Below are 23,058 nucleotides of genomic sequence, written 5' to 3' on the forward strand. Positions count from 1 at the left end.
ATGCTCAGGTGGCAGATATCATGACAAAGGACTATTTCGTCAAATATGTTCTTAAAATTTCGACACAAACTCAGGCTACAGAATTTTAGCACCCTAAGTTTGAGGAAGAATGAAAGGAGTAAGACTGAGATAATTAGAAGCTATAATTAAAATCTGTTTATAGTTGATAAAGCTAGTTCGGAGTAACCTGTATAGTAAGTAATTAGTCATATTACTTGTAGAGCATATATAAACAGAACAACTCTCATTGTTGTAATAATAATAATAATAATAATAATAATAATAATAATAATAATGGAAGTCTCTCTTATATTTTTTTTTTGTTCTTACACTATACAAAAGATAAATAATATTTAGAAATTGGGTAGCGCAACCAATTTTTTATTCTTTAAAGAAAAAGCATGGGTTTGTCAACTATCTAGTGTCTACTATATTTACTATAAAATATTTATCTTTGTAACTAATCTTACATTAATACCAAGTCTTCATATTTAATGAATAAAAAAATTGGATTCATAAATATATTAATTTTTAGAGTAAAGTATCGTTTTTGTTCTTAATGTTTGGGATAAGTCTTAAAGTTGTTCATAACATTTAAATTGTCTTATTTAAGTTTTCAATGTTTTAAAATTGGCTCAATGTTGTCTGCTATTAGGGATCCATTAACAGAATTGATGGCAGGACAAAATTGAGATGATTTTGAAACAATAAAAATTTAAATAGGACGGTTTAAATATTAGGGACAACTTTAAGACTTACCCCAAATATTAGAAATAAAAAAGATACTTTACTCTAATTCTTATTAATGCACTGGTGTATATAAAACTCTTTTTTTTTATTTGTAATGAGATTTTTGGTTTTGAAAAAAAAAATTCCTATCTATAAATAATTGAAGGGTTTTGTTAACTTAAAAAAAAGTAAGAAAAAAATGTCACCAACTTACTAAAAAACAAAGTAAAAAAAAAATTATTAAGAATTTATTTTTTATATTTAGAATAAAGTACACATTTTGTTTTTAATATCTGTAATTTTTTAAAAATATTCTTAACGTTTAATTACATTCAATTTTATTTTTAATATTTTTTATTTATATCCAAATTATCTTGACGTTAGCTCGTCAGATTTGGATTAGCTTAAATTTGGGAATGACTGCTGAGGACTCTTGTAAACCCCGGTTAAATTAGTAGATAATTAGTCAATAAATTAATTTTTTAATAAGGAAGATTAGAAATGTGAATATTATATTAAATTAGGATAGAGCTCATCGAAACGAGAATTTTGACACCAATTTCGAAGAAAACGGTCCAAGATTGGACCGAACGGACCGAACCGGTTAAACCGGGCCGAACCGGTTAAACCGGGCTGTGGGCCCAATTAGTCCAACAATTAAAAAGAGCCACGGGCTCTTATTCTCTTCATTTCCCTCAACGATGCAGCAGCCTCCCAGGGAAGAGAAGAAGAGGAATTCGTTTACGGTGAATTCAATTTCCCGTAACTTCCTCGTTTGAGCTCCGATCGCCGCACCGTTTGTGGCCACGCGTTCACCGCGTTGAGCTCTACATTTCTACCGGAACAATTTCATAGGTAACTTGATATTTGTAACACCCTACTACACAGTGTTTTATGCTTAAGTCATAGAACAGAGGTAGTGTGGTATTACAGACCTTTAATAGTAAGGATATACATATAATACTGAAAGAAATAATATACTAGGAGCCTTGAAACAGAGCGGGTAAACAAAAATCGCAAAATAAAAAGCGCAACGCTCAAGGAATAGGATTACTTGCGTGCTAAGAAACCTAATAGGAACATGATAAAACAATAAACGAAGGGATAAAGAAAAGCCAAGGAACAACATAACTAGCCTCTGACTCAGCCTGCGAAGCTAAGGCTGGCCGGAGGATACATATATACATATAAACATACATAAGTGTCCCCAAAATATACCAAAATACCAAAGTAAACTCCTATCTCTCCCTCAACCTCTAAGAGGAGCAGCATACATAAGTTACTTGGAGAGTAAGCTACACATATACATACATATATACAAATAGAAACCAAAATATACCCAAGGACTACTTCGCTTTCCAGAATCCAGACGCCTAGCGAGGAGCCTCTCGACCTGCATCTGAGAAACAACAATACAATATGGAATGAGAACCGGAGGTTCTCAGCATGGTAAAAGTGCCACGCGTATAAGAAATACGGTCCTGAGAATGCCATAGGCAATCCTAGAACTCCGTTATTCAATTAACCAACTTAAGTACTAAACAGAAGCCATAAACAGGGGTAGGTATTCTAAATCTGCCTAACTTACTCAAGTTCAAGCTTAACCTAACATCAAACCATTTCCTCCGTTTTCTCCATCCTTTCATCATTCAGAATGTAACAGAAACAAGCAACCAAACAAGTTCACGCACAAGTAATGATCAAATAGTACAAATAACAAGTATAACAAATAGCAGGTAATATATATCAATTAGGCATACCCAAAAAAATGCATAGCAATCAATACAAACAAATGCATATGATGCATGCCTGTCCTATGGCTGATGGGGCCCATCTGTCGGTTATCCAGCCAACCCGACAAGTCCGAAAACCTTAGACTGTCCCCCGTCGCGCATCCCCAAGAGTCTATGCATAGAGTTCACATTCAATCATCATATAATCACTCAATGGGGGCTATCCATACCCGGGAATTTATACGTGCCCGGTCACCCTTACGACGTAGGGTCAACAGAGTATCGAGATTCAACCTGGAACACGTGGTGGCGAGCCACGGCTCTTACCCAGGGAACTCGTATCTCAGATAGCATTATTCATAAGCCATTTCATAGTCATAATCATTATTTAATCATTCATCAAGCCATGGCATATTAACTCCTTTTATTAACAACCTCCCTTTCACATTTTTCATCGTCATTCCCTTATAATTCAACTTGATTACCCTTTCCGGGTCCTGACCAAACTTTTTATCAAACTCTTCTCATCCTTCTTAATATCGAATAATCTTAAAATCAACCCAACTCTAACATTAAATCAATCACATCACACGAGGATTGAACTTTAACTTCTCGAACTCATGACTATCACTAAGACATCCTCGACACTCTATTTTCTTTTCTATTTTTAATATAGCAAATGAACTCGGAATTGCACAAACTTTATGTCCAGGCGTTCATATTGAAATAAGCTTTCTAACAAACTAAATATCATAATTTTCTGATTTTTCTAGCCTCAGGAATAAAGGAAAAACCGTGACTGCTCTGCAGTGCATAAAACCAGAAAAACAGCAGCAGCATGTGATATTCAAAATTCAATATAAAATCCAAGTTAAATCCAATGACTTTGAAAATTAATGTAGTTAAAATTTACTCATCCAGGTTTCTTTCTCAATTGGTTCTGAGTCAATACCATTTTTAATGAAAAAGTTACATTACCTGGAAGTTAAGTAAAAATGAGACAAAATCTGTTTTAAAAACCAACAAGCTTAGTACCTTTCAATTGGAATAACTTTTATTACAAAACTCCAATTAAGCTAAATTTTGATTTGAGAACCCCTAGCTCATCTAAAAACAAGTGTGTCTTGGTTGCAACCCAATTTCTATTTAATTCTAAGAGTTACAAGCATTGGAAGTTGATGCATAGCTTGCTGAAATCTGTTTCTTTTTAGTTTTGACCACCAATATTCAAAAATTCACAGCTCCCAATCCTCAACTCTTAAAATTCTGAAATTTTAGAGAACTAAAGAAAGTTAATCAAATTTTATAACAAAATTGGTTTCGCTCCAAGACTCAACTCGTAAAAGTCGCAGCAAGACAAACAAGTTGCTGCCTGTTTGATCTTTTCTGCTGCTGGACAGATTTAACAACCTAACTTTAAAAATTTTCCATAAATTGTATATTTAACAAAAAAGTCCCAAAATTTCCAGTTTAGTTCCTTATATTCCCAAGTTTAGCCCAAACTTGGTCTCATGCAATTCCGATCATTACATAATTAGTTACAGCATATACAATACCACCACAACACAACTCTACATCCTTATTAACAAACACCAATTCTAATCCATCATAAATAAATATAAGAGCACACTATTAATAGCTTTCACACCTCATAATTCTAATATATAAATTCACTAACAAATCTATTCTAACAACATTACAAGGCTAATCATTAAATACAACAAACAATCCAACTTATTCTATGGTTCCTCTAACCTGAGTTTTCACAACACCGTAAATATTAAACGTGCGAAACTTAAACCATACCTTGGCCGATCACTTAATTCACCCAAGGCAGCTTCTCAACATAAAATCACAGCCCCTCCAAGCTCAATCAAACAGCCCCAAAGCAAGCCTTGTCACCAACAAAGCTCCAAGTAATCCAAATTCAAGTTCAATGCATAAACACCCTCTTAAACTACACCTAATACACATATATATGTTCCAATTCAGTTCTCTATTACCAAAAACAAGATTGAGCTAGGGTTAGGGTGTTCTTACCATACCCATATGCTCAATAGCTTGAGCCCACAAGTTCCGGAATCTAACTTGAACCTAGAACACAAAAATTAGACAAGATTCACTATAGGTTTTCAAGTTTACCAAAGAAAGAGGGATAGAGATTCTGAACTCAATAGAAGGCTTACCAGAGAAATTGTTTGGATAGAAAGGTAGAGCTCGACGCGCTGAGCGCGTGGCCGCGAACGGTGCGGCAATCGGAGCCCGGATGAGGAAGTTATGGTAGTTGGAAGGAATGGTGAGGGTTAGGTTTCTTCTCTTCTCCCCCTTGCTGTGTTTTTCGTTGCTGTGGTGAAATGGAGAAGATGAAGCTGCTGCTTCATTTATGTTAGGGGCCCGGTTGAACCCATGGGTCCGGTTTGGGCCCCGGTTCAACCGGTTCGGCCCTTCCGGTCCGATTTTGGGCCAAATTATCGAAATTGGTATCAAAATTTTCGTTTCGACGAGCTCTATCCTATTTCAATATTAGTTTTGTATTTTTAACTTTCCTAATTAAAATTCAATATATTAACTAATAATTTACCGATTTTAGCGGGGTTTACATCCTACCCACCTAATTAGGAATTTTGTCCTCAAAATTCAGAGGGAGTTACCTGAAAAGAGGTGTGGGTAGTCCTTTCGCATCTCTGATTCAAGCTCCCAGGTATGTTCTTCAATACCTGCCCGACTCCAAGCTACTTTCACCAAAGAAACTTCCTTTCCGCGGAGACGTTTGGTGCTGGTATCATCAATCCTAACCGGAGTTACTGGAAGCGTCAGGTCTTCTCTCACTTGGACTGATTCCGGTTCTAGGACATGACTAGGATCAAAAGTGTATTTACGAAGCTGCGATACATGGAACACGTCATGCAGGTTCGAAAGATGTGGTGGTAACGCGATCCTATACGCCACTGGTCCAATTCTCTTCAGGATTTCAAACGGTCCAATGTAACGGGGATTTAACTTCTTGGTTTTGATGGACCTCCCTATTCCAGTGGTTGGAGTAACCTTCAAGAAGACGTACTCTCCTTCCTCAAATTCTAGAGGCTTCCGTCTTCGGTCTGCATAGCTCTTCTGACGGCTTTGAGCTTCAAGCATTCGACTCCGAATTCTCTTTATTTGCTCAGTGGTTTCACTTACCATTTCAGGTCCTATCAAGCTCTTTTCTCCTGCTTCGTACCAACATAATGGAGACTGGCATTTTCTTCCATACAAAGCCTCATATGGAGCCATTCCAATACTTGCATGATAGCTATTGTTATAAGCAAATTCTACCAAAGGCATATATCGATCCCAGCTCGCCGGTTGATCCAAAACACAAGCTCTTAACATGTCTTCCAAGGTTTGGATTGTTCTTTCTGATTGGCCATCCGTCTGAGGATGATAGGCAGTGCTTAAGCTCAATTGAGTGCCAAAAGCTCGTTGAAATGCACCCCAGAACCGTGATGTAAAGCGAGGATCTCTATCCGATACAATGGTGGAAGGTACGCCATGTAACCTCACAATCTCCTTTATATATAAGCGCGCCAACTCCTCCATAGAACAACTTATCCGAATAGGCAGAAAATGAGCTGATTTGGTCAATCGGTCTATAACCACCCAAATAGCATCACAACCGGTCCGAGTCCTTGGTAAGCCCAAAACAAAATCCATAGCAATGCTCTCCCATTTCCACTGTGGAATCTCCAAAGGTTGAAGGGTTCCTGCTGGCTTTTGGTGTTCGATCTTAACTTTCTGACAAGTTAGGCATTTAGAAACATGTAACGCCACATCATTTTTCATTCCTGGCCACCAGAACATCGTTTTTAAGTCTTGGTACATCTTAGTGCTTCCAGGATGAATGGAGAACCCGCTCTTATGAGCTTCCTTCAATATGTTATGTCGCAAATCCCCAACATCTGGCACAATTATCCGGCCCTTGAACCTCCACAATCCATCTCTATCTTCTGACACTCTCCATTGCTTGCCTTTCTCAATCGCCGGCAAAATCTTATACAATTCTTGGTCGTTCTGATGAGCCTTTATCAGTTCAGCCTTGAATTCGCTTGAGATCTGTAATTGGCTTAAGCATAAAGTCCCAAACTCTTCTCTGATTCCCAATTTCAATCCTTCGAAGGCTCTCAACAACTCTTCCTCTCTCAGCATCATCCAAGCAGCACATAGGGATTTTCTACTCAAGGCATCCGCCACTACATTCGCCTTTCCCGGATGATAGTTTAGCTCGAAGTCATAATCCTTCAGAAGTTCCATCCACCTCCTCTGACGCATATTCAATTCTTTTTGTTCAAACAGGTACTTCAGACTCTTATGGTCCGAGAAGACTTGAAATTTCACTCCATAGAGATAATGCCTCCAAATCTTCAAGGCAAAGACAACGGCTGCAAGTTCCAAATCATGAGTCGGATAGTTTCTTTCATGAGGTCTTAATTGACGTGAGGCATAAGCTACAACCTTATGATGCTGCATCAACACGCATCCTAAACCTTTCAAGGATGCATCACAGTACACCTCGAATGGTTCTCTCGGCTCAGGCAACACTAGTACAGGGGCGGTAGTCAATATCTGCTTTAAGGCAAGGAAACTCTCCTCACACTCGGGAGTCCACACAAAAGGAACATCCTTCCTGGTCAGCTTCGTTAAGGGTAAAGAGAGCTGTGAAAACCCTTTAATGAACCTTCGATAATAACCCGCCAAGCCTAAGAAACTCCTGATTTCCGTCACTGAAGTTGGCCGCTCCCAATTCATCACCGCCTCAACCTTAGCGGGATCCACTGCTATTCCTTGTTTACTTACCACATGGCCAAGAAATTTCACCTCAGACTTCCAGAACTCACACTTGGATAGCTTGGCATACAACTTCCTATCCTTCAGAATTTGTAGCACTGTTCGCAAGTGTTCAGCATGCTCATCCTCAGTCTTAGAATAGATAAGAATGTCGTCAATAAACACAACAACAAACTTATCCAGATATGGATGGAAAATTCTGTTCATGTAATCCATGAATATCGCCGGAGCGTTAGTTAGTCCGAAGGACATCACGGTATATTCATAGTGGCCATAGCGCGTTCTGAAGGCAGTCTTTGGGATATCCTCATCTCTAACCCTTATCTGGTGGTATCCGGATCGTAGATCAATCTTGGAGAACACGCCAGCTCCCTGTAATTGGTCCATCAGGTCATCAATCCTTGGCAGCGGATATTTATTCTTCACTGTAACCTTATTCAGCTGCCTATAGTCAACACATAAGCGCATGGTTCCATCTTTCTTCTTCACCAATAATACTGGCGCACCCCACGGAGATACACTTGGTCGGATAAAATTCTTACCCAACAGATCCTCCAGTTGAGACTTCAATTCGGCCATTTCTAGAGGCGACATCCTGTAAGGAGCACTCGAGATTGGTCCGGCCCCAGGTACTAAATCAATAGCAAACTCAACTTCCCGTTTCGGTGGAAATTCATCAATATCATCAGGGAACACCTCCGGAAACTCACACACAACTGGGATTTGTTCCAAATCTTGATCATCACCCGAAACACCCGCAGCTAGCAACAATATCCCCTGACATTCAGCCCCAGAACAGTTCACCATCATGGAATTCAAGTAGTAGTTATTCACTACAACCGGCCCTTCAGTGTCTTCAGGCATGAAATACACTGTTTTCGCCGAGCAATCTAATAGAACGCGGTTCTTGGATAACCAGTCCAATCCCAGAATGAGATCAAGACCAGTCATCGTCAAACAAATTAAGTTATGCACGAAATCACGCCCTTGTACTCGAAAAGGAACTTGGGGGCACCCTAATCTAGTCACCATAGCCTCGTGGGTAGCATTATATACCTTTAAATCATACCCCAGTACTACTATTTTCAATCCTAGCTTATCAGCCTTCTCAAATGCAATAAAAGTATGTGAAGCTCCAGAATCAAACAAAGCATTCAAAGTTTTACCCGCCATCTCACATTTACCTCGGATCAATGCCTCTGACCCCTCAGCGCCTATAGAAGAAGTAGTGTATACCCTTCCTGGTTGCTGCACCCTGCCTGTCTCATATCTCTTCTTCTCGGGGCAACCACTAGCCAAGTGTCCCGGCTGCCCACAGGAGTAACAGACTCCAGTCCCAAACCTACATTGTCCTGAATGATACTTTCCACATCTGTGGCAACTCATATCCTGCTGTGGCTGCTTACCCTGTCTCCTTCCCTGATTAGCATTGGTATTAGGCCTCCTGGAGTTGCCTTGCCCCTGATTATTCTGAGGAACAAAGCTACCACGCTTGAACTGTCTGCCTCTGGGTGCAAAATTTCTCCCTGTGGTCCTCTGGAATGGCATCCTCATACCCCCTTTTTCTGCTGCAGCCCTTCTAACACAATCCTCTGCCACCCTGCTCCTATTTACCAACTCAGAAAACACCCGAATCTGCATAGGCGCCACAAAGCTCTGAATGTCACTCCTAAGGCCTCCTTCATACTTTATGCATTTCCACTCAGCAAAGTCCTCAGGAGCTCCCTGACAGATGCGTGAGAAGCGGCACAATTCCTCAAACTTACTGGTATACTCAGTGATGGTCATCTGTCCCTGTTTAAGCTGAAGGAGTTCGAGTTCTCTGGCATTTCTAACTGAAGTGGGGAAATATTTTTTATAGAATTCATCTCGGAACAACTCCCAAGATATCACAATCCCATCAGGTTGCAAAATGCGCCTCATGCCCTGCCACCAGTGCTGAGCTTCACCATGCAACTGATAGGTCCCAAACTCAACCCACTGCTCATCCGGAACCTGTTGAGCCTGTAATGCTCGCTCAATGGCCTGTATCCAATTATCAGCATCAGTCGGATTCGAGGTCCCTCTGAAAGTTGGAGGGTGAACCTTCAGGAAGGAATGCAGTGACATAGGACCATTCTCACCATTATTGCCATTATTTCCATTATTAATTTGATTTCCCAGGGCTTCAGCTGTTGCTTGCATTGCTGCTGCCATATTGCCTAATGCAGCCATGAAGTCTATAGGATTAGGAGTGTTTCCTGATGCCTCAGGCATGGCATTGCCTATTCGGCCTCTACCTCGCCCGCGTCCGCGTCCGCGAGTAGACATCTGGTCCCTATACACACCAAACAGGTGATATCAAGTTGATCAGTCTCAATATCGCAAGTTCAGTGCTTTAAGTCCCAAATGCATGCTCAGGAACGTTTATGCCACATACATCAATTAGATATCCTAATAGCACATAAACACATACACAGAGAATGCACAAAAGCACAATCAGTCCGTCCTCAGGCTCTATAGGAACGAACAGCTCTGATACCATAATGTAACACCCTACTACACAGTGTTTTATGCTTAAGTCATAGAACAGAGGTAGTGTGGTATTACAGACCTTTAATAGTAAGGATATACATATAATACTGAAAGAAATAATATACTAGGAGCCTTGAAACAGAGCGGGTAAACAAAAATCGCAAAATAAAAAGCGCAACGCTCAAGGAATAGGATTACTTGCGTGCTAAGAAACCTAATAGGAACATGATAAAACAATAAACGAAGGGATAAAGAAAAGCCAAGGAACAACATAACTAGCCTCTGACTCAGCCTGCGAAGCTAAGGCTGGCCGGAGGATACATATATACATATAAACATACATAAGTGTCCCCAAAATATACCAAAATACCAAAGTAAACTCCTATCTCTCCCTCAACCTCTAAGAGGAGCAGCATACATAAGTTACTTGGAGAGTAAGCTACACATATACATACATATATACAAATAGAAACCAAAATATACCCAAGGACTACTTCGCTTTCCAGAATCCAGACGCCTAGCGAGGAGCCTCTCGACCTGCATCTGAGAAACAACAATACAATATGGAATGAGAACCGGAGGTTCTCAGCATGGTAAAAGTGCCACGCGTATAAGAAATACGGTCCTGAGAATGCCATAGGCAATCCTAGAACTCCGTTATTCAATTAACCAACTTAAGTACTAAACAGAAGCCATAAACAGGGGTAGGTATTCTAAATCTGCCTAACTTACTCAAGTTCAAGCTTAACCTAACATCAAACCATTTCCTCCGTTTTCTCCATCCTTTCATCATTCAGAATGTAACAGAAACAAGCAACCAAACAAGTTCACGCACAAGTAATGATCAAATAGTACAAATAACAAGTATAACAAATAGCAGGTAATATATATCAATTAGGCATACCCAAAAAAATGCATAGCAATCAATACAAACAAATGCATATGATGCATGCCTGTCCTATGGCTGATGGGGCCCATCTGTCGGTTATCCAGCCAACCCGACAAGTCCGAAAACCTTAGACTGTCCCCCGTCGCGCATCCCCAAGAGTCTATGCATAGAGTTCACATTCAATCATCATATAATCACTCAATGGGGGCTATCCATACCCGGGAATTTATACGTGCCCGGTCACCCTTACGACGTAGGGTCAACAGAGTATCGAGATTCAACCTGGAACACGTGGTGGCGAGCCACGGCTCTTACCCAGGGAACTCGTATCTCAGATAGCATTATTCATAAGCCATTTCATAGTCATAATCATTATTTAATCATTCATCAAGCCATGGCATATTAACTCCTTTTATTAACAACCTCCCTTTCACATTTTTCATCGTCATTCCCTTATAATTCAACTTGATTACCCTTTCCGGGTCCTGACCAAACTTTTTATCAAACTCTTCTCATCCTTCTTAATATCGAATAATCTTAAAATCAACCCAACTCTAACATTAAATCAATCACATCACACGAGGATTGAACTTTAACTTCTCGAACTCATGACTATCACTAAGACATCCTCGACACTCTATTTTCTTTTCTATTTTTAATATAGCAAATGAACTCGGAATTGCACAAACTTTATGTCCAGGCGTTCATATTGAAATAAGCTTTCTAACAAACTAAATATCATAATTTTCTGATTTTTCTAGCCTCAGGAATAAAGGAAAAACCGTGACTGCTCTGCAGTGCATAAAACCAGAAAAACAGCAGCAGCATGTGATATTCAAAATTCAATATAAAATCCAAGTTAAATCCAATGACTTTGAAAATTAATGTAGTTAAAATTTACTCATCCAGGTTTCTTTCTCAATTGGTTCTGAGTCAATACCATTTTTAATGAAAAAGTTACATTACCTGGAAGTTAAGTAAAAATGAGACAAAATCTGTTTTAAAAACCAACAAGCTTAGTACCTTTCAATTGGAATAACTTTTATTACAAAACTCCAATTAAGCTAAATTTTGATTTGAGAACCCTAGCTCATCTAAAAACAAGTGTGTCTTGGTTGCAACCCAATTTCTATTTAATTCTAAGAGTTACAAGCATTGGAAGTTGATGCATAGCTTGCTGAAATCTGTTTCTTTTTAGTTTTGACCACCAATATTCAAAAATTCACAGCTCCCAATCCTCAACTCTTAAAATTCTGAAATTTTAGAGAACTAAAGAAAGTTAATCAAATTTTATAACAAAATTGGTTTCGCTCCAAGACTCAACTCGTAAAAGTCGCAGCAAGACAAACAAGTTGCTGCCTGTTTGATCTTTTCTGCTGCTGGACAGATTTAACAACCTAACTTTAAAAATTTTCCATAAATTGTATATTTAACAAAAAAGTCCCAAAATTTCCAGTTTAGTTCCTTATATTCCCAAGTTTAGCCCAAACTTGGTCTCATGCAATTCCGATCATTACATAATTAGTTACAGCATATACAATACCACCACAACACAACTCTACATCCTTATTAACAAACACCAATTCTAATCCATCATAAATAAATATAAGAGCACACTATTAATAGCTTTCACACCTCATAATTCTAATATATAAATTCACTAACAAATCTATTCTAACAACATTACAAGGCTAATCATTAAATACAACAAACAATCCAACTTATTCTATGGTTCCTCTAACCTGAGTTTTCACAACACCGTAAATATTAAACGTGCGAAACTTAAACCATACCTTGGCCGATCACTTAATTCACCCAAGGCAGCTTCTCAACATAAAATCACAGCCCCTCCAAGCTCAATCAAACAGCCCCAAAGCAAGCCTTGTCACCAACAAAGCTCCAAGTAATCCAAATTCAAGTTCAATGCATAAACACCCTCTTAAACTACACCTAATACACATATATATGTTCCAATTCAGTTCTCTATTACCAAAAACAAGATTGAGCTAGGGTTAGGGTGTTCTTACCATACCCATATGCTCAATAGCTTGAGCCCACAAGTTCCGGAATCTAACTTGAACCTAGAACACAAAAATTAGACAAGATTCACTATAGGTTTTCAAGTTTACCAAAGAAAGAGGGATAGAGATTCTGAACTCAATAGAAGGCTTACCAGAGAAATTGTTTGGATAGAAAGGTAGAGCTCGACGCGCTGAGCGCGTGGCCGCGAACGGTGCGGCAATCGGAGCCCGGATGAGGAAGTTATGGTAGTTGGAAGGAATGGTGAGGGTTAGGTTTCTTCTCTTCTCCCCCTTGCTGTGTTTTTCGTTGCTGTGGTGAAATGGAGAAGATGAAGCTGCTGCTTCATTTATGTTAGGGGCCCGGTTGAACCCATGGGTCCGGTTTGGGCCCCGGTTCAACCGGTTCGGCCCTTCCGGTCCGATTTTGGGCCAAATTATCGAAATTGGTATCAAAATTTTCGTTTCGACGAGCTCTATCCTATTTCAATATTAGTTTTGTATTTTTAACTTTCCTAATTAAAATTCAATATATTAACTAATAATTTACCGATTTTAGCGGGGTTTACAATATTCCACTTCAGTCTCTCATTTCTCCCAATTTTTGAGTTTTGAGAAAGGGTGTTGAATTTCTTTGATTTTTGATGTTTTAGGATCCAATTAGCTTGAGGAAAACGTTCACTCTTGCTTATGTGAAGCTTGGGTAAAGTGAGGATACGATAATTATATTTTATTTTCATTAAATTTGAGCTTTGAGTATTAAATTGGGTATATATGTGTTATGAATGTGTATTAGGTTGAAAATAGATAATTGGAGCTTGAAATTGTGAATACTGGAACTTGGAGGAAGCGGATTAGTTGAGGTTTTGAGGGCTGTGTTCTTTTAGGAAAATTTTCTTGGAATAATACTTGGGAATCGGCTAAGGTATGGTTTAGGTTTCTTGCATTTAATATATAATGTTCTGTGAAAACTTAGGCTAGATGACCATAGGATAAGTTGGAATGCGGGTGTATGTTTAATGTTTAGTAATTTTTCGATGAATATATTTGGTTGAAATTTATTGGATAATTAGTTATTAATTTTGGATGGTGAATGTTATTATTGATGAACATGGTTAGTTTGGTGCTTGTTGATTAATTAATAATTTGGTGAATTATTGATTTGAGGTATCTTGTGTTAGAAGCCTAGGATTAGTGAACTATGATCCTTAATTGAATTTTTGGTTGTTGGATTCGAATATTGTATGAGTTTAATTGTTGATCTGAGGTAGATTTATTGTGGTGATTGTTATGATGATAAGGAAGGGTATGTCGAATTGAAAAGAATGCAGGTTTGGACCCGAAAAGGGTGGCAAAATCCGAGTTTTAGAGGAGATGCTGCCGAAATTTTATAGAAATTAGAGATTTTGTTTATATGATTATCTAAAAAGATTTAGATTCAAAGGGTATATGGTTTGATTTAGAGTTATTAAGAAAATGAGCATGTTTTAAGTCTGATTCATTTAGAAAAGAATGAATTATGTTTTGAATTGGAACTATTGATGGACGGAATGGGAGGTGCGATAGTGAAGGATAAGGATTGAATATGATTGATGTATGATGATGAATGAAATGCGATTGAGAATGATGTTAATGTTGATGAATTATAATTGAATTATTTATATGGCTTATGAATTTGAATAATATGAGATACGAGATTCCCTGGATAAAGTACCGTGGCTTGCCACCACGTGTACCAGGTAGAAAACTCGATACTCTGTTGACCCTACGACGTAAGTGTGACCGGGCACTATATAAATTCCCGGGAATGTTACCCCCATTGAGCAATATTGATTATTTGAGATAAAGCTATGCATAGACTCTTGGGGATGCACGTCGGGGGACAGTCTAAGGACAATTCAGACTTGTCGGGTTGGCTGGATAACCGACAGATGAGCCTCATCAGCCATAGGACAGGCATGCATCATATGCATACTATTTGAACTACTTGCTTGTGCATTAACTGGGTGTGCCTGAATGTATCTGCCATGCTAAATGTATATTTGTTACCTGCAGTACTTGTAACCTTCATGTGCTTGCTTTATCTGTTTGTTTGTCTGTGAAATCCTGATGGAGATGGAGGTTTGGAGGAATGGCAATATGAGATTTAGGTTTAAGATTAAGTTAAATCAGGTTTACATATTCTTAGAAAACCACCTTCTATGGCTTCTATTTAATACTTTAAGCTCTATAATCTGAGTGTCGGCGTTCTAGGATTGCCTCTGGCATTCCCAGGACCTTATATATTATGTGTGTGGCACCTTTACCATACTGAGAACCTCCGGTTCTCATTCCATACTATGTTGTTGTTTTTCAGATGCAGGTCGAGAGGCATCTCGTTAGGTGTCTGGACTCTTGAAGCGGAGTGGTTACTGGGTTTTTTTTGTTATGCTATGATGTATATATATGTACTTAGTTTTCTCTCCACATAACTTATTCTTTTTTATCCTCCTAGAGGTGTATGGAGAGGCAGGATTTTGTTTATGTACATTTGGGTTTTGGATATGTATATATATGTATATATGTGTGTATATTCTCCGGCCAGTCTTGACTTCGCAGGCTGAGTCAGGAGCTCGTTATTTTGTATCTTTGGCACTCTATTCCTACTTCTGTTATCATATGTTTAATAGTTATGGTTTCCTTAGCACGCAGGTTAACCCGTTCCTTGAGCGTTGCGCTTTTATTTAGCGATTTTGTTTCCTCTTTTCTTCACGGCTCCTAGCATATTATAATTCTTCTGCTATTATAAATATATATTTTATTTTAGAGGTCGTAATACCACACCACCTCTGTTTTACGGCTTAAGCGTAAAGCTTAGCGTGGTAGGGTGTTACATTATGGTATCAGAGCAGTTCGTTCCTATAGAGCCTGAAAGACGGACTGATTGTGCTTCTGTGCATTCTCTGTATATGTGTTTATGTGCTACTAGGATATCTGACTGATATATATGGCATAAACGTTTGTGAGCATGCATTTGGAACCTAAAGCATTAGACCGGCGATATTGAGACTGATCAACTTAATATCACTTGTTTGGTGTATATAGGGACCAGATGTCAACTCGCGGACGCGGTCGCGGGCGAGGTAGAGGTAGGGCAGGCACCGTTACTCCTGCCCCCATAGGGACTGATCCAGTAGATTTTATGGCTGCCCTGGGAAATATGGCTGCAGCTATGCAGGCGACAGCTGAGACACTGGGTAATCAGATAAATCAGGGCTATCATGGAAATAATAATGATGAGGATGGTCCTATGACACTTGCTACATTTCTAAAAGTTCATCCTCCAACCTTCAGGGGAACCTCAAATCCCACTGATGCAGATAATTGGATTCAGGCTATGGAAAGGGCGTTACAGGCACAACAGGTTCCTGAAGAGCAATGGGTTGAATTTGGAACCTATCAGTTGCAAGGTGAAGCTCAGTATTGGTGGCAGGGGACACGACGTATCCTGCAGCCTGATGGTGCTGCGATTCCTTGGGAGGTTTTTCGGACAGAGTTCTATAAGAAATACTTTCCTAATTCAGTCAGAAATGCCAAGGAACTTGAATTAATGCAGTTAAAACAAGGACAGATGACTGTTGCTGAGTACACTAGTAAGTTTGAGGAGTTGTGTCGCTTTTCTCGTATCTGTCAAGGTGCGCCTGAAGATTTTGCTGAATGGAAGTGTATTAAATATGAAGGAGGTCTTCGGAGTGATATTCTGAGCTTCGTTGCCCCAATGGAGATCAGGGTGTTTTCTGAATTGGTGAATAAGAGTAGGGTGGCTGAGGATTGTGTGAGGAAGGCGGCAGCAGAGAAAGGAAGTTTGAGGGTGCCTTTTCAGAGACCTTCAGGAAGGAACTTTGCTCCGAGAGGTAGGAATTTCAAGCGTGGAGGTTCTATTCCGCAACAGACTCAGGGTCAAGGTAATTATAGAAGGCTGAATACCAATGGTAATCAGGGAAGAAGATTTGGGAAGCAGCCACAGCAGGATTTGAATTGTCAGAGGTGCGGAAAGTATCATCCTGGAGTTCCGTGCAGACTAGGACTTGGAGTATGCTATTCCTGTGGACAGCCTGGGCATATAGCCAGTAATTGCCCAGAGAAGAAGAAGTATGAGACTGGTAGGGTGCAGCAGCTGGGGAGAGTATACACCACTTCTACCGTAGGTGCTGAGGGATCTGAGACACTGATTAGAGGTAATTGTGAAATGGCTGGTAAAATCTTAAATGCTTTATTTGATTCAGGAGCAAGTCATTCATTTATTGCATTTAAAAAGGCCCATGAATTAGGATTGAGAATGGTGGTTTTAGGTTATGATTTGAAAGTATATAATGCTACTCATGAAGCTATGGTGACTAGGATAGGATGTCCACAAGTTTCCTTTCGAGTACAACAGCGTGAATTTGTGCATGATTTGATTTGTTTGCCTATGACTGGTCTTGATCTCATTTTGGGATTGGATTGGTTATCCAAGAATCATGTTTTGCTTGATTGTTCTGAGAAGTCAGTACAGTTTATGCCGGAAGGGTCAGAAGCACCGGTTGTGGTGAATAGTTACTATTTAAATTCTATGATAGTAACATGTTCTGGAACTGAATGTCAGGGTATTATGTTATTAACTGCGGGAGTATCAGGTGATGATCAGAGTTTAGAGCAAATTCCGGTTGTATGTGAATTTCCAGATGTGTTTCCGGATGATATTAATGAATTCCCACCTAACCGAGAGGTTGAATTTGCAATTGAGTTGGTACCTGGATCCGGTCCAATTTCAATTACTCCTTATAGGATGTCACCTTTAGAAATGGCTGAACTGAAGGCTCAGCTGGAAGATCTGTTGGGTAAGCATTTTATCCGACCAAGTGTTTCTCCGTGGGGAGCGCCAGTGTTACTGGTAAAGAAGAAGGATGGGAGTATGCGGCTGTGTGTCGATTATCGGCAATTGAATAAGATCACTGTGAAGAATAAATATCCGTTGCCTAGAATCGATGATCTAATGGATCAGTTACAGGGAGCCGGTGTGTTTTCTAAGATTGATCTGCGATCCGGATATCATCAGATAAGGGTTAGAGATGAGGATATTCCGAAGACTGCTTTCAGGACGCGTTATGGTCATTATGAATATACAGTAATGTCTTTTGGGTTAACTAATGCCCCGGCAGTATTTATGGATTATATGAACAGGATTTTCCGACCGTATCTGGACAAGTTTGTTATTGTCTTCATTGATGACATTCTTGTTTATTCTAAGACTAAAGAGGAACATACTGATCACTTGCGAACTGTGCTGCAAATTCTGAGAGACAGAAAGTTGTACGCTAAGTTATCTAAATGTGAGTTCTGGAAGAGTGAAGTGAAGTTTCTCGGCCACGTGGTGAGTAAGCAGGGAATAGCTGTGGATCCTGCTAAGGTGGAGGCAGTGATGAATTGGGAGCGACCAACTTCAGTGACAGAGATTAGGAGTTTCTTAGGTTTGGCGGGGTATTATCGCAGATTCATTAAGGGATTTTCACAGCTCGCCTTACCTTTAACTAAGTTGACTAGGAAGGATACGCCTTTTATCTGGACTCCGGAGTGTGAAGAGAGTTTCCAAGCATTGAAGCACAGGTTGACTACTGCACCTGTATTGGTATTACCTGAACCAAGTGAACCGTTTGAAGTGTATTGTGATGCATCTCTGAAAGGTTTAGGGTGCGTTCTGATGCAGCACCAGAATGTTGTGGCATACGCCTCACGGCAGTTAAGGCCGCATGAAATGAACTATCCGACACACGATTTGGAACTTGCTGCTGTTGTGTTTGCTTTAAAGATTTGGAGGCATTATCTCTATGGTGTTAAGTTTCATGTTTTCTCAGACCATAAGAGTTTGAAGTATCTTTTTGAGCAGAAAGAGTTGAATATGCGTCAGAGGAGATGGGTGGAGCTTCTAAAAGATTATGATTTTGAATTGAATTATCATCCAGGAAAAGCGAACGTTGTGGCGGACGCTTTGAGTCGGAAGTCTTTATATGCAGCTTGGATGATGCTACGGGAGGAAGAATTACTAAGGGCATTTCAAGGTTTGAATTTGGGAATTAGAGAAGAATATGGAATCCTGTGTTTGAGTCAGTTGCAAATTTCAAGTGATTTTAAATTAGAACTTCTGAAGGCCCATCGAGATAGTGAAGCGTTACGTAAGGTATTACCAGCAGTTGAACAGGGAAAACAGTGGAGAGTGTCAGAAGGTCAGGATGGTTTATGGAGGTTCAAGAACCGGATTATTGTGCCTAATATTGGAGACCTGCGACAAAGTATCTTGAAGGAAGCTCATAAGAGTGGGTTCTCAATTCATCCAGGGAGCACTAAAATGTATCAGGATCTAAAAGCGATGTTCTGGTGGCCAGGGATGAAGAATGATGTGGCATTGCATGTATCTAAATGTTTAACGTGTCAGAAGGTTAAGATTGAGCATCAGAGACCATCAGGAACCCTTCAGCCTTTGGAGATTCCACAGTGGAAATGGGAGAGTATCGCAATGGATTTTGTGATAGGTTTGCCTAAAACCCGATCTGGTTGTGACGCTATTTGGGTGGTTGTGGATTGACTAACAAAATCAGCTCACTTTCTTCCTATCCGAATAAGTTGCACAATGGAGGAATTGGCTCGAACGTATATTAAAGAGATTGTCAGGTTGCATGGCGTGCCTTCTACTATCATATCTGATAGAGATCCTCGTTTCACATCAAGGTTCTGGGAAGCTTTTTAGCGTGCATTTGGGACTCAGTTAAGCTTGAGTACTGCGTATCACCCTCAGACAGATGGTCAGTCAGAAAGAACTATTCAGACCTTGGAGGATATGTTAAGGGCTTGTGTTTTAGACCAGCTGACGAGCTGGGATCGGTATATGCCAATAATAGAATTTGCTTATAATAATAGCTATCATGCGAGCATCGGAATGGCTCCATATGAGGCTCTGTATGGTAGAAAATGTCAGTCTCCACTATGTTGGTATGAAACTGGAGAAAGAAGTTTATTAGGGCCTGAAATGATAGCTGAAACAACTGAACTGATAAAGAAGATTCGTAGTCGAATGCTTATAGCCCAAAGCCGCCAGAAGAGCTATGCTGATCAGAGGCGAAAGCCTTTGGAGTTTGAAGAAGGAGAACATGTCTTTTTGAAAGTTACACCAACCACTGGAGTGGGAAGAGCTATTAAGACTAAGAAACTGAATCCCCGTTATATTGGACCCTTTGAGATTCTGAAGAGGATTGGGCCAGTGGCTTATAGAATTGCCTTACCGCCATATCTTTCGAATTTGCATGACGTGTTTCATGTGTCTCAGCTTAGGAAGTACACCCCTGACGCAAGTCATGTTCTAGAACCAGAACCAATCCAAGTGAGAGAAGATCTAACACTCCCAGTAATTCCGGTGAGGATTGATGACACCAGTGTTAAACGATTACGAGGAAGGGAAGTATCATTGGTAAAAGTGGCTTGGAGTCGAGCTGGTATCGAGGAACATACCTGGGAGCTCGAATCAGATATGCGAAAGGACTATCCACATCTCTTTTCAAGTAACTAGATTTGAATTTTGAGGGCAAAATTCTTTATTAGGTGGGTAGGATGTAAACCCCGGTTAAATTAGTAGATAATTAGTCAATAAATTAATTTTTTAATAAGGAAGATTAGAAATGTGAATATTATATTAAATTAGGATAGAGCTCATCGAAACGAGAATTTTGACACCAATTTCGAAGAAAACGGTCCAAGATTGGACCGAACGGACCGAACCGGTTAAACCGGGCCGAACCGGTTAAACCGGGCTGTGGGCCCAATTAGTCCAACAATTAAAAAGAGCCACGGGCTCTTATTCTCTTCATTTCCCTCAACGATGCAGCAGCCTCCCAGGGAAGAGAAGAAGAGGAATTCGTTTACGGTGAATTCAATTTCCCGTAACTTCCTCGTTTGAGCTCCGATCGCCGCACCGTTTGTGGCCACGCGTTCACTGCGTTGAGCTCTACATTTCTACCGGAACAATTTCATAGGTAACTTGATATTCCACTTCAGTCTCTCATTTCTCCCAATTTTTGAGTTTTGAGAAAGGGTGTTGAATTTCTTTGATTTTTGATGTTTTAGGATCCAATTAGCTTGAGGAAAACGTTCACTCTTGCTTATGTGAAGCTTGGGTAAAGTGAGGATACGATAATTATATTTTATTTTCATTAAATTTGAGCTTTGAGTATTAAATTGGGTATATATGTGTTATGAATGTGTATTAGGTTGAAAATAGATAATTGGAGCTTGAAATTGTGAATACTGGAACTTGGAGGAAGCGGATTAGTTGAGGTTTTGAGGGCTGTGTTCTTTTAGGAAAATTTTCTTGGAATAATACTTGGGAATCGGCTAAGGTATGGTTTAGGTTTCTTGCATTTAATATATAATGTTCTGTGAAAACTTAGGCTAGATGACCATAGGATAAGTTGGAATGCGGGTGTATGTTTAATGTTTAGTAATTTTTCGATGAATATATTTGGTTGAAGTTTATTGGATAATTAGTTATTAATTTTGGATGGTGAATGTTATTATTGATGAACATGGTTAGTTTGGTGCTTGTTGATTAATTAATAATTTGGTGAATTATTGATTTGAGGTATCTTGTGTTAGAAGCCTAGGATTAGTGAACTATGATCCTTAATTGAATTTTTGGTTGTTGGATTCGAATATTGTATGAGTTTAATTGTTGATCTGAGGTAGATTTATTGTGGTGATTGTTATGATGATAAGGAAGGGTATGTCGAATTGAAAAGAATGCAGGTTTGGACCCGAAAAGGGTGGCAAAATCCGAGTTTTAGAGGAGATGCTGCCGAAATTTTATAGAAATTAGAGATTTTGTTTATATGATTATCTAAAAAGATTTAGATTCAAAGGGTATATGGTTTGATTTAGAGTTATTAAGAAAATGAGCATGTTTTAAGTCTGATTCATTTAGAAAAGAATGAATTATGTTTTGAATTGGAACTATTGATGGACGGAATGGGAGGTGCGATAGTGAAGGATAAGGATTGAATATGATTGATGTATGATGATGAATGAAATGCGATTGAGAATGATGTTAATGTTGATGAATTATAATTGAATTATTTATATGGCTTATGAATTTGAATAATCTGAGATACGAGATTCCCTGGATAAAGTACCGTGGCTTGCCACCACGTGTACCAGGTAGAAAACTCGATACTCTGTTGACCCTACGACGTAAGTGTGACCGGGCACTATATAAATTCCCGGGAATGTTACCCCCATTGAGCAATATTGATTATTTGAGATAAAGCTATGCATAGACTCTTGGGGATGCACGTCGGGGGACAGTCTAAGGACAATTCAGACTTGTCGGGTTGGCTGGATAACCGACAGATGAGCCTCATCAGCCATAGGACAGGCATGCATCATATGCATACTATTTGAACTACTTGCTTGTGCATTAACTGGGTGTGCCTGAATGTATCTGCCATGCTAAATGTATATTTGTTACCTGCAGTACTTGTAACCTTCATGTGCTTGCTTTATCTGTTTGTTTGTCTGTGAAATCCTGATGGAGATGGAGGTTTGGAGGAATGGCAATATGAGATTTAGGTTTAAGATTAAGTTAAATCAGGTTTACATATTCTTAGAAAACCACCTTCTATGGCTTCTATTTAATACTTTAAGCTCTATAATCTGAGTGTCGGCGTTCTAGGATTGCCTCTGGCATTCCCAGGACCTTATATATTATGTGTGTGGCACCTTTACCATACTGAGAACCTCCGGTTCTCATTCCATACTATGTTGTTGTTTTTCAGATGCAGGTCGAGAGGCATCTCGTTAGGTGTCTGGACTCTTGAAGCGGAGTGGTTACTGGGTTTTTTTTGTTATGCTATGATGTATATATATGTACTTAGTTTTCTCTCCACATAACTTATTCTTTTTTATCCTCCTAGAGGTGTATGGAGAGGCAGGATTTTGTTTATGTACATTTGGGTTTTGGATATGTATATATATGTATATATGTGTGTATATTCTCCGGCCAGTCTTGACTTCGCAGGCTGAGTCAGGAGCTCGTTATTTTGTATCTTTGGCACTCTATTCCTACTTCTGTTATCATATGTTTAATAGTTATGGTTTCCTTAGCACGCAGGTTAACCCGTTCCTTGAGCGTTGCGCTTTTATTTAGCGATTTTGTTTCCTCTTTTCTTCACGGCTCCTAGCATATTATAATTCTTCTGCTATTATAAATATATATTTTATTTTAGAGGTCGTAATACCACACCACCTCTGTTTTACGGCTTAAGCGTAAAGCTTAGCGTGGTAGGTGTACATT

The 23,058-nt window shown here is 39.4% G+C and overlaps 2 long non-coding RNA genes across 4 annotated transcripts; both read left to right on the top strand.

The window, feature by feature from the left end:
- The first annotated feature begins 1,416 nt into the window (after positions 1 to 1,416).
- Positions 1,417 to 15,329, top strand: LOC140184375 (uncharacterized). 2 transcript variants are annotated; one of them, XR_011880850.1, is made up of 4 exons: positions 1,417 to 1,584; positions 13,358 to 13,412; positions 13,501 to 13,629; positions 15,061 to 15,329. It is a non-coding gene; the product is annotated as an uncharacterized lncRNA (long non-coding RNA). The 2 variants fall into 2 exon arrangements; XR_011880851.1 differs by having other exon boundaries at positions 13,358 to 13,407.
- A 5,250-nt stretch (positions 15,330 to 20,579) lies between these two features.
- Positions 20,580 to 22,809, top strand: LOC140184374 (uncharacterized). 2 transcript variants are annotated; one of them, XR_011880848.1, is made up of 4 exons: positions 20,580 to 20,746; positions 20,838 to 20,892; positions 20,981 to 21,109; positions 22,541 to 22,809. It is a non-coding gene; the product is annotated as an uncharacterized lncRNA (long non-coding RNA). The 2 variants fall into 2 exon arrangements; XR_011880849.1 differs by having other exon boundaries at positions 20,838 to 20,887.
- Positions 22,810 to 23,058: the final 249 nt, after the last annotated feature.

The sequence above is a fragment of the Arachis hypogaea genome, chromosome 4 (genome assembly GCF_003086295.3).
Source record: "Arachis hypogaea cultivar Tifrunner chromosome 4, arahy.Tifrunner.gnm2.J5K5, whole genome shotgun sequence".
NCBI classification, from domain to species: Eukaryota; Viridiplantae; Streptophyta; class Magnoliopsida; order Fabales; family Fabaceae; genus Arachis; species Arachis hypogaea.